The sequence below is a fragment of the Setaria italica genome, chromosome I (assembly GCF_000263155.2).
Source record: "Setaria italica strain Yugu1 chromosome I, Setaria_italica_v2.0, whole genome shotgun sequence".
Taxonomy (NCBI): Eukaryota; Viridiplantae; Streptophyta; class Magnoliopsida; order Poales; family Poaceae; genus Setaria; species Setaria italica.
In genome coordinates, this window is record NC_028450.1 from 27,991,734 (window position 1) to 28,003,508 (window position 11,775).

The 11,775-nt window shown below is 47.0% G+C and overlaps 1 pseudogene; it reads right to left on the reverse strand.

The window, feature by feature from the left end:
• Positions 1–916: 916 nt before the first annotated feature.
• LOC101783963 overlaps positions 917–11,775 on the reverse strand; it is an 11,377-nt pseudogene continuing 518 nt past the window's right edge.

Sequence of the window (11,775 nt, forward strand, 5' to 3'; positions counted from 1 at the left end):
CACCGGCTCGATTTCGACCTCCGCCGGTCGAATCGTCACGGGAGAGGCCACTGGCCCCTGCGGGACTCCCATGTACAGATCCAGCTCAACCGTCGATGCTCCTCCGCACGAGTACTGCCGCTTCAAATCGACGGATCCCAAGCTCCGATTCGGTGTCTAGCGAGAGGAGGGGCGGTGGAGGAAGCGGCTCGCGCGTGGACGGAGGCGACGGGCGGAGAGACTTGAGGGAGCGTGCGTGCCGTTGGGCGGCGTAATTTAGAGAAGAACTTTCCCTTTAAACCCCCTCTCTTTCCTCCTTTTTCAATCCGACACCCAGACTATTCATAATAATGGACTGCGGGTTGATTACACAAAACATCAGGGGTTTTTTTTGCAAAATGACCACGACGTACGAAAATCCGGGCAGAGAAAGATTATTTAGAGCGGATTATTTAGAGCGGCACGCGCCGGATGGGTCCGGCGCGTCCGGCGCGTGCCGCTCTAAATAATCTTTCCAGGTATCCAGATTTCTACATTCTCCAATTCCAAGCACTTAATGGTCACATCGCTTACAAAAGGGCGATTGACCACTATCCTATAACAGTACAGTGAGACGATTTCCAAAGTATTCTATATAAAAACTTGAAAAAGCCTTTTCAGATTCTGTAAGTCAAATCTAGCAAACCATAAGTGCAGGGGAGTGACATGACAGACATCAAGGGTAAATATAACTACACTTGAGTCATCCAACATATATCATTTCAGCGGACACCGATTTACTTCCTCCGGTTGGAAGAACCTAACAAGCAACAAGCTTGTAATTGTTCAGTTCACTGGGTCGCAAAATTTTGGCTAATGTCAAGCTAGATTCAACCTCGATGAAATGCAATGACATTCATATGCACAGATGCAGTTGAAACGGGAAAACTGAAACGAATATAGCCAAAGATGTAATTAACATTAAACAGAAACATAGCAGCAGCAACATGACAAATAGGCATAAGTTAGCACCTAAGCACATAAAGCATAACCTTTTTGGATGGATAACAAGTAGCGTTCATAACTCCTTGATCTAGGTTTAGTTGGGATCAAGGACATCATATCCTTCGCCACAAAAGTAGAACAACGAACCATATATCCATAACATTAGACCAAGACTATTCTAGGCAACTGGAAGACTTAGGTCCCCCTTTTTGAGCAACATACTCACCGAACCACAGATTCCAGAATCCAGCAGTTCGTCAAATTCAACCTAATCAGTATGAACCCTCCAGTGCATCAAGCACCATCTGCATTGTCTCCTTCATCAGGTCCATCCGATGCAGCTGCTGCCTTATCTCTGACATTCTGAACTTCCGCAGCTTCTCCTCCATAGCTTTGACATTCTGAACTTCCGCAGCTTCTCCTCCATAGCTTGTGCCTTTGACTTCTCAAGTACACCAAATGCCTTTCTGAATATTGGTCCGCTCGGGTGCTCCTTCGATAGCTCCGCAACAGCCTCCCACAGGTAAGGGTACATTTGTTTTCCCTTCTCAGCATCATCTCTCCCACTACCATTGCCATGGCTAGCCCTACCCACAGCCGCAAGTGCATTGCCATTGCCATTTTCAAATCTAAATGCCTTTGGTTTCTTGCCCGGCCGTTCATGGTGCTCCCACCCATTCTCCATAGCATCATCACTCTCTTCAATCTCCTGCTCCTCATTGCTCTCCGCATCTCCAGTATCCTCATATGCATGAGATCCTCCTAAGATATCACCACTCTTAAATCCCCATACTTTCTTGCTAAGTTCATAGACATCACGCTCATGCTGCGTTGGCAAGTCAGGATCCCGTCCATTCCTTGCACGGGTGAACAGCAACTTGTACTTATGCTTCAGGCGCCTAACCTTATCACTAAGCTGGGTAGTGGACGCATTAGCAGTGAGCTGACCACTAATCTGGCTGTGTACCTTGCCTGTGTCCTGAATCGACGCCGGGAGCTGGCCTTTCTTGGCACGGTACTCAACGAGGGCACTCAGTATGGTGATCTCGTCTTCAGGGCTCCAAACCCGGGGAGGGCGCTTCTGATGCTCCGGGGAGGCCCGCCCCGGGGAGCTGTGGCGGCGCTTGGAGCGGCGCTGGGAGGACCCGGCGGAGGCGCCCGGGGGCGCGGCGGGGCGCCTCCATCGGGCGCGTGCTGACGGGCTTGATGTTGGAGGTCTCGATGCGGGAGGAACGACGCGCGCGGGGCAACGACGAGGCGTCGCCCGCGCCGGCGCCGTCGTCCTCGGAGCCGGCGGCCGCCGCGGAGTTGTCGGAGTCGGAGTCGGAGTGGAGGCGGGGGGTGCGCTCGCGGTTGCGCCTCGGGGACGGCACGCGGCCGCCGGCGTCGGCGTCCGAGTCGGAGTGGAAGCTGGGGGAGCGCTTGCGGCGGCGTCCGCATCGGAGTCGAGGCGGTCGCGGGGGGCACCCTTGCGGTCCCTGCGCCTAGGGGACGAGACGCGGCCGCGGCCGCCGCCTGCATCGGCATCGGAGTCGGATGCGGTCGCAAAGTCGGCCCCCGCGGAGGTGGGGGTGGAGGAGAGCGCGGCGGCGTTGGGGCGGAGGTTGGGGGGAGGGGTCTTGGAGCGGGATCGGGATCGGGACCGGGACGGCGAGCGGGAGGGGATCGGGGACGGGGAGTTGCGGCGGCGGCGGCGGAAGCTCTTTTACCTTTAACACCCTCCCTTTGCACTTTTTAGCAACCGAGCCCCCCGTCTCTTCAAAAGTGGACCGCGGGTTGATTACACGAAACGTCAGGGGTTTTTTTACAAAATGACCACGACGGACGAAAAATTCAGGCAGAGACGTTACTTGCTTTAATAATAGGTAAAGATAAAGATTAGTGTATCAATTGAAATTAGAAAATAAATAAAATAAAATAAATATATAAATAAATCTAAATTGACCCAAAATTATCAACAACTCGTGTTGTGCCAGTCCTCTGTCATGCCGCACAGCAACGCTATATTTTTGCCTTAAATTACTGCATTTTCAAATGTTCAAAATTGGATAGCCTTGTTTCTCAGTTGTGCTCAAGCCAACGTTGAATGCTACACCTGTGCCGCTATGCGTGTGGACTGAAGCAGCTTCTGTGGCCCATGCATGCAAGCACGCAGATGGAACAACGCCACAGCGGTCTGATCTTATTTTCTTCCGTTCTTCGCACTAACCATCAAGCACGCACAACATTTCAAGCAGGCAAGCACTGAAGAACCGCAGCCCGCAGGGGCAGCCTGGCCTTATCTGTGATCTTTCTACTCACCAACGCAGCACGCACGGCCACATCACAAGCATAGAGTAGAGGCACAGAGCGGGCTTGCGAGGAGGCTTCTATACGCCGGATCCCGCGGGGCGGGGGCCATGGCCGCCATAGCTGGCTATGAACTCCGGCGAACGCTTTTGCGGCGCATGCGTGACGACTTGAGCTCCGGCAGGAGCACCAGCAGAGCGGGCGGAGCGGTGGCAGGAGCTCCCGCGCGGTCAATCTTGGATTTGCTGATGCATGCAGAAGATGGGGCGCAGCTACAGCTCCTCCGGGTAGGCGTGGGGGAACTGCGCGAGGCCACGGTGTGGATGGGCGCGACGGAGGCGGCATCCTCGGGGGCCGCACCGACGGCGAGGGCTTGGGAGTCGAAGAAGCCGAGGAGGCGGAGCGCGAGACGGCACCGCCGCAGGCCGCAGTCGAAGAGAACCAAGCGGGGCCCAGCGCGGGCCTATGAGTCGAGGAGGCCGAGCGGAGCGCGTCGCTGCCAGCGTTGCATCTTTCGGAGAATTCTTTCCTTTTCACGTAAACGGCTGAATTTGTAGGTCCCACATGTCAATGACCATAAACAGTAGCAAGTGCTCCGAGAAAACGCCTAGGCCAGCAACTTTAATATAGAGTAGTAGATCCCCAATTCACTGGCCCTTGGGCCCTAAAGCTCGATTCAAAACTATTGACGAGCTTAATCCAGCAGGATGATGGGAGAGATATATTGGGCCAAGCCCATAAATAACTCCTTGAGCTTTTGAAGGCCACTCATCCAAGAAAGCATAGGAGCATGGTGTGTCTCGCTAGTTCACCTTATAGTTGAGGACTCGAGGTGGAGGAAGACTACTTAAAATATAATGGTGATCTCCTCCACCCCCAATCAACTCAAATGGATGAGAGGAATAATAAAGAATACTTCCTCCGTTCTAAATTACTATATATCTATATAGTTTTTTTAATATTTTTAACTATATATCTATATAGTTTTTAATATATTTAGAAAAAAAATAAAATGAATAGTAATTTGGGATGGAGCAACTACTTCCCCAAAGTCACTTGTCTTAACCTCAGCACAGACTAGGCAAAGGGCGTTGCGCCAAATGTAAGTCGAGCAAGCTCATCCTTGCGGAACCATATTTTTTGCAGCGCTAATGGTGATAAGCCAAATACACGAGGCATGGCCTTTTGTTAGCATATATATATATATATATATATATATATATATATATATATATATATATATATATATATATATATATATATATATATATATATATATATATATATACTGTTTTTTTATAATACATCTGGGTGCATCGTGTGCATAGATGCACCAGGCCGGTGGGAGCATCAGGTTGGAGCAACCAACGCACCCAATCAAACATGTGGTGTGTCCTTCCTAAGTTAATTTGTATCGTCCACTTACCACGTAAAGTCACCTAGCATATAAATCCCACCAGACTGCATGCATGCATGCATGGAATCTTTTGTTAGTTCGAATCTTTGAAACAAATTTTCTCCTAAACTGTAACCCCGATTGACAAACCATTTATTGCATCTGACTCAAAAAATATTCTTAACAAAACTAGATCCAATATGGATATATTTTTTACCGTTTTAAGCGAGGTACATACCGATTGCAACTCTGTCTACCATCGAGTTGCAACTAGTTATAAGTCTATGTATTATCTGCATCTGGTCACTATAATCACGTCAAGTTGCAATCATATTCTGTTGCAACCAGAGTAGCAATTGTATTGAAACTGAGTAGTAACTAGTTGCAATAAGTAGTAAGTTGGTTGCAATTGGGTAAAAGTAATTGGTTGCAACAAGTAGTTATTGTGTAGTAATAAGTTGCAACCAGTACTAACTGGGTTTGCAATCGGACATTTGCAACTAGTAACAACTGGGAAACAATTAGGTTGTAACGGGTTGCAGTCCATGATAACTGGTTGCAATTCTATCCAGTAGAAGTTGGAAGCATATCTGGTTGCAATCAGAGTAGTAACTGGGTTGCAACTAAGTAGTGAATAATTACAACCAGAAGTAACAAGGTTACACTAGGTTATAATTAGTTGCAACCAGTGCTAAATACACTACAACCATGTTGCAATGTATTGTAGAAGTGCTTGCAACTCACAGTACAACATATTGCAATTACATACTTGAAAAAAAACTTCATCAAATATAGCCTTCATGGATCTCGTTTTGTTAAGCACATTTTTTTCCAACAACCTCCTTCAAACGGATCTAAAATCAGATCTGCGGCCTAGGAGATATCGCATTTTTTTTCATTTTGAATCAAGAAAAGATTCTCTGCATACATGCATGCATCCTGGTGGGTGGTTTGAGGTGTGACGTGGTGTCACGTGGTTGGTTGCCTCCATTTAACATTTAATTTTGCATGCACGAGCGACGGACCTTCCTTGGTGCATGGCGCACGGCACGTGCGGTGGGTCTGTGCATTTGATGTACAGAATGCACCTGGTTGCATTTTAGCTGAAGCGTCCTCACATAAGTAGAGACTAAATATGATACAAATATCAGTCCCAGGAGGCTGATAACACATTTATTCGACAGATAATTCAGTTACCGTACAACTCCCGAGGGAGTGGGCGTGAGAGCCATGCAGCGATAAGAAGTAAATAAACAACAGCGGCTAACCAAGCGACTGACAAAAGACAGCACTCAGGACTACATGGCAGCAGCAGCATCTTCGAAAGGCCAACACCACAGGCAACGTTGGGTGCGGACACAACCTCTACTCAAAGTCCTCGGCGATGAAGTCTGGGTCTTCCTTTGTAGCAACAAAGCAAGGGTGAGTACGAACGTACTCAACAAGTCCAACCCCATCCACGGAGGGGGATACAAGCAAGTATATGCACAGGATATATCAAGGATAGGCTAGAGTTCATTTGCGGTAAAGCTAGATTTTTAACACATGCATGGGCTCGTTTTCAAATGAGTTTTCGTAAAGCTTTTCTTTAGTGATCGAAACATTGAGTGGGGTTGATCCTACACAAAGGATCCAAGTTTTATCGCTATCGGACTCCCCGTCCGCCATAGCTCACGGCACAACTGCCGGACACTTCCAAAATCCAACACACACACGTGACCATCCATGCCCAAGTGCTAGTTATGTGACCAAGTCGTAACTCGTCCAATACCGTGGACACGGCTGCCCGGATAGGTTTAAACTCTGCAGAGGTTGTACACTTTTCCCATAAGTAGGGTACCGCAGTACGATCACCTTAGTGCCGGTGCGGATCCTAACAAAGCCATTACCCACCTTAGCTAAGACTGGCTAGTCCTCACGGAAGCACCCAAGGGGTTCACGGCTCATCCACGAGACAGTAACCGGGACCTAAGTCACCAGGATCTTACTCCTTTTTCATGGGCTCCCGTTGCTCACCAGCATCCCTGAAGACTAACAGTTCAGCTAGTGGGATTTATGCTAAGCCGTTGCCCATACAACGGTCGAGTGGTTGCACGATGGTTGAATTAGGCAAGATGACACATCAACTCGGTCCTTAACCATGACAAGATGGATATCTCCCAACATCGCTCAACCACTAAGGTACGAGCACCACATCCTGGCATTTCACACAAGAAACACCCATCCATCTCGTCTACACATCCCTTTCCGAAAAACCATTTGCCCAATTGAACACACACACACATTTATTCTTCAAATAAACCATTGTAATACTGATTGAAGTCGAGTAGCAATTTCCTAAGCGCTCTAGCAGTGGTTATCATCTAAACAGAGCAAGTCATATTTAGAGATAAACAATCAAGGGATGACTATCCAACCATGTCTTGCAAATAAACAACATGCATTTTATAAAATAGGCCAATAGGTTGTGTTTGAAAAACTAGGTATTAAGTATGCATCAAAGGGTGAGATTGGACTTGCCGTCTTCAAAGCCTTTCAGGAGTTCCGGCTCGTGCTGCTGGTCCTCAAGCTCGGGCTCGCGGTCAAACTCCTCCTCGGGCTCCTCCTCGGGTAATCCGCGATCTACGGCACACACAAACGGGCACACAAATAAATAAAAGAAAATCAGTTTTTATCCGTTGAGCTCCGAACAGAAAATGCGAACGGAAAATAGGTAGAAGGAATAGTTTTGGGAAATTTGGATATGGATCGGCGGAAGTATTCTGGAGGATGACGTGGTAAAATTTTGGGATTAATTGGAGGAAGTTTGGCGCATGAAATGACGAGTTAAACATGGATTAGGGGCTTAAAAAGGAGGTTTATTACTGATTTGCGATAAAACAGGGACCTATTTGTAAATATTTCTGGAGGTGGAGGGGTCGATCTGCGAAACAGCCTTTGAGAGAGGTGGAAGGACTAATTTGTAATTTGGCGAAAGTTGGGGGTTAGATCGGAAATCTAGGGTTTCTTCTTCCTTCCTCCCTGTACCGAGACAGAGGAGATGGGAAGGAGGGGCGGCCGGCCCGGGGGCGGCGGCCTAAGCTCGCCGGCGGTGAGGGGAGGCGGCGGGAGAGGCTAGAGGAGGCCGTGGGGGCTCCGTTTTGCCCGTTACCTTGGAGCTTCGGAGAGGGGAAGGGGGCGGCCCATGGTGGCCTGCAGGCGGCGGCGTACAGGTGGCGATGGCGGCGGCTCGGCACGGGCGGTGGTGGTGCCGAAGGTGCGGGCGGGTGGAGGAGGTTGGGGGGGTGCGACGCGATTTGAAAGAGGGCGGCCAGGGCGGCTTCCTTTTATAGCCGGCGGGGTAGGGGCCCGGCAATGGCCGGCGGTGTGGCGCGGCGGCACGGCACCGGTGGCGTGCCGGGACGGGGAGGTAGGGGCCGGCGGCGGGCGGCGTGGAGTGGGGTCGGAGGCGTGGCGTGGGAGGCATGCGCGGGGAGGGGCCGGCGGGCGGCGCGCCGGGGGCGGCGAGGCCGGGCCGTACGGGGCAGGCGCCGGGCGCAGGCACGGGACCCGAGGCGCGCGGGCCCAGGCGGCCGGCGGCGTGGCGCCAGGAGGAGTTGGCGACGGGGAGTGAATGCGTCGGGGGAGGGGGGGCCGGCCGGAGGAGTGGCGCCGGGTGCTAGGGAGAAGAAAGAGGAGGAGAGAGAAGAAGGAAGGAGGAAGAAGAAAGAAGAAGAAGAAGAAAGGAAGAAGGAAAAAAAAGTTAAAGGAAAAGGGAGGGAAAAAGAGAAAGAAAGGAGGGAGACCGGCGGCGTTCGCGGCACGCGGTCGGAGCACACGCGCGGTGTCTGACAACGGCACGCGGCGAAAATTACGGGTACGGATAAAATGATAAATGTCGGCTTGGGTGCCAGGACGACGAAATCGCCGGGAAGATTTTAGAATTTCGGGAGCTCAGCGGTAAAAGGATTTTAAAAGTGATTTTTAACGGGTGATTTTAGGTTGGTGATTTTGCGGATGTTACATTAGCCTTGTCCCATATATAAATGAAAGAAACTGAAGATGGTGGAGACAAAAGTGTGGCACAAATGAACCCGTAGCTAGGTCTCCTGTGCGAGAGCCAAGCCACATCTAAGCAAGAAAATGCGATCACCATCCCCAGAGCTCAAAAACTTCTAGCAAACAAAGGCGCTGAAACATATGCATTCTTAGAGGAAAACTGTCAAAACTTTATGCGACGAGATGAGTTCCTAACCTGGACAAAGCCTGCCTGTTAATTGCAGTGATGCGGGGGATTTGATGATTAGTTCCTTAACTCAATGAAGGGGGAAGGCAGCAAGGTAAGATCCAGCCTATATATGCTTTTATATATCAATCCAAAGTCAAAATATACTCTAGCTCTAGCCTTTAGGCACGCATGTGAATGTGAATATGTGATGCCTGAGACAAGTAGACTTATAAAACTCAGGACATATTTGTGCTACGGAAATATTGTTTAGTTGACTTTGCACATCACTTTCACATATATCCGATCCCAATAATACAACGACAACCATGCCTTTCGGTCCCAAGAAAGTTGGAGTAGGTTAGAGTTGAAACCCAACAAGAACCACAAATCAGGGTTCGGGCATATGAATAGCTGTTTTCCAAGCACTCCTATCCAGAGCTAAATCTTTGGGTATATCCCATCCTTTCAAATCTCCTTTTATTGCCTCTTCCCATACCAACTTTGATCTTCCTCTGCCTTTCTTCACATTATTGTCACGCCTTAGGTTTTCACTACACACCGGTGCCTCTGGAGGCCTTCGTTGTACATGTCCAAACCATCTCAGCCGGTGTTGGATAAGTTTTTCTTCAATTGGTGCTACCCCTAACTTATCACGTATATCCTCATTCCGGACTCAATCCCTTCTCGTATGACTACAAATCTAATGCAACATACGCATTTCCGCAACACTTATCTACTAGACATGTCATCTTTTTATAGGCTAACATTTTGTACCATACAACATTGCAGTTCTAATCGCCGTCCTATAGAACTTGCCTTTTAGCTTCAATGGTACCCTCTTGTCATATAAAATTTTTGATGCTTGGCGCCACTTCATCCACCCCACTCTGATTCTATGACTAACATCCTGATCAATATCCCCATCTTGTTGTAGCATTGATCTCAAATATCGAAATGTATGCTTCTTGGGCACTACTTGGCTTTCCAAACTGACATATCCCTCCTCGTGTGTAGTAGTGCTAAAGTCACATCTCATATATTCAGTTTAGTTCTGCTGAGTCTAAAACCTTTTGACTCTGGGTCTCCCGCCACAACTCCAGTTTCCTATTTACTCCTGCTCAACTTTCATCAACTAGCGCTACATCATCCACGAAAAGCATACACCAAGGGATATCCCCTTGAATGTCCCTTGTTACCTCATCCATCACCAAGGCAAATAGATAAGGGCTCAAAGTTCCTATTCTAATCGGAAAGTTATCTATGTGGCCATCACTTGTTCGAACTCTAGTTACAACATTGTTGTACATGTCCTTAATAAGTCCAACGTACTTCGTTGGAACTTTATGTTTGTCCAAAACCCATCATATAACATTCCTTGGTATTTTGTCATACGCCTTCTTCAAGTCAATGAAAACCATATGTAGGTTCTTCTTCTTCTTCCTGTACCGCTCCATAACTTATCTTATTAAGAAAATAGCTTCCATGATTGACCTTCGTAGAAAATATATACAACATATAAAATATATAATGCATACCTCCAAAAAGACTACTTTTAACTAGAGGCGGTACCATTTTTCCTCGATGATCCTGCATGCTGTACAGAAGTAGCGTAAGGCCATGATTGAGCTCACACTTCCCTCTTGATCTACTTATTCTTCTTCTCTCTCGATACCACTTGAACTTTTGGGTACCATTTATTTAAAATACGACCATGGCAAAAGACATCCCCTCTCTCGTTAATATATTTTTTTAATATACACTGTGATGTACACTACTATTGTGCAAAATTTTAAATTAAAATTCAACTTGTGTACGGAGAAAAAAAATTAAAATGTGTCTAGAGGTCAATCGAACCAAATTGATATATTTTAGGGGTAAGTTAAATAAAAAAGTTTATAGAGTTATCCATGACTTCTGACTGTAGGGATTTGGACTCTTTTCATGTGTGAAACGACCGAGAGCAATTTTATTAATCGGTAGGATAATACATTATTACTCGTGCTAGCCAACACCTGTCGCTGTTGATGCTTGTTTATAGTTAGTTCATTCGGTTTTATAGGTCGGCTACTACACTTATTTGCAATGCACATGGTTTGTCGATATTAGATAAAATCAAAACTCTCTATCTAGCCCAATGCAAGTTTGAACATGTTTCAGTCTTAAGATAGTACACCTAGTTTCATCTAGATAAAATCTATCCATTCTTTTTAATAATTTTTTTGACATGTCACATGGTTTGTCGATATTAGATAAAATCAAAACTCTCTATCTAGCCCAATGCAAGTTTGAACATGTTTCAGTCTTAAGATAGTACACCTAGTTTCATCTAGATAAAATCTATCCATTCTTTTTAATAATTTTTTTGACATGTCACATCGTTTCTTTCTACGTGACAGCTTATTTAAGAAAATTGAAACTCTTTATAAACCTCTATTGAATGGCCTTAACTTGTAAGTGTGAAATCATGTAGATATTACTGCGCGTGAATGTGAAATCTGAATTTATCCTTGAGTTTTGATAGTGAAAATATAGGGCCCTTCTATTCTCTTTGAGAAGCTCTCGATTTTGGACCATCTAAAATTGAAGGAGGAAAAGATTCGCTAAAAGGCAAACTACAAAATGATTCTAGAAAAATTTCATAAATCCAAACAGAAGAAAAAGTTGCATGGATCTCAAGGCACCGGGCCGCCAGAATCGAACAGTGCTCAGGGCACCCGTAATAGTTATAGATTTGTCCACGTCAACTTAAGGGAGTATTATGGGGTGTTTGGCACGTAGGGGTTAAAATTTAGCCCCTGTCACATCAGATGTTTGGACACTAATTAGGAGTATTAAACATTGGTTAATTACAAAACTAATTGCATAACCCTTAGGCTAAATCGCGAGACAAATCTATTAACCCTAATTAGTCCATGATTTG